The sequence below is a fragment of the Varanus komodoensis genome, unplaced genomic scaffold (assembly GCF_004798865.1).
Source record: "Varanus komodoensis strain SLA01 unplaced genomic scaffold, ASM479886v1 scaffold26, whole genome shotgun sequence".
Classification (NCBI taxonomy): domain Eukaryota; kingdom Metazoa; phylum Chordata; class Lepidosauria; order Squamata; family Varanidae; genus Varanus; species Varanus komodoensis.
In genome coordinates, this window is record NW_025335684.1 from 278,680 (window position 1) to 279,275 (window position 596).

Here is a 596-nt window from a genome sequence, read left to right on the forward strand (position 1 = left end):
TGAGTAGCTTTTTCTGCCCAGCTCAACATTTCTGCCCATTCTAAGCACCTTCCAACCATCAGAACCATGCCAGGACACCTCGTTTTCCTAACCCTAACCCTACCCTGGTGCACTCCCCTAACCCTAATACAGGGCTAAAGTTCCACTGAAAAGAGGGCGATTTTGAAAAAGCCTTCCTTGAGTAGCTTTTTCTGCACATCTCAACATTTCTGCCCATTCTAAGCACCTTCCAAACATCAGAACCGTGCCAGGACACCTCGTTTTCCTAACCCTAACCCTACCCTGGGGCGCACCCCTAACCCTAATATAGGGCTAAAGTTCCACTGAAAAGAGGTGATTTTGAAAAAGCCTTCCTTGAGTAGCTTTTTCTGCCCAGCTCATCATTTCTGCCCATTCTAAACACATTCCAACCGTCAAAACCATGCCAGGACACCTCGTTTTCCTAACCCTAACCCTACCCTGGGGCAGTCACCTAACCCTAATATAGGGCTAAAGTTCCACTGAAAAGAGGGCGATTTTGAAAAAGCCTTTCCTGAGGAGCTTTTTCTGCCCAGCTCAACATTTCTGCCCATTCTAAGCACCTTCCAACCATCAAA

At 47.1% G+C, this 596-nt stretch overlaps 1 protein-coding gene across 2 annotated transcripts in view; it reads left to right on the forward strand.

The window, feature by feature from the left end:
* Positions 1–596, forward strand: part of LOC123024992 (katanin interacting protein) — a 24,665-nt gene that overhangs the window by 17,979 nt on the left and 6,090 nt on the right. The window lies entirely within an intron of this gene.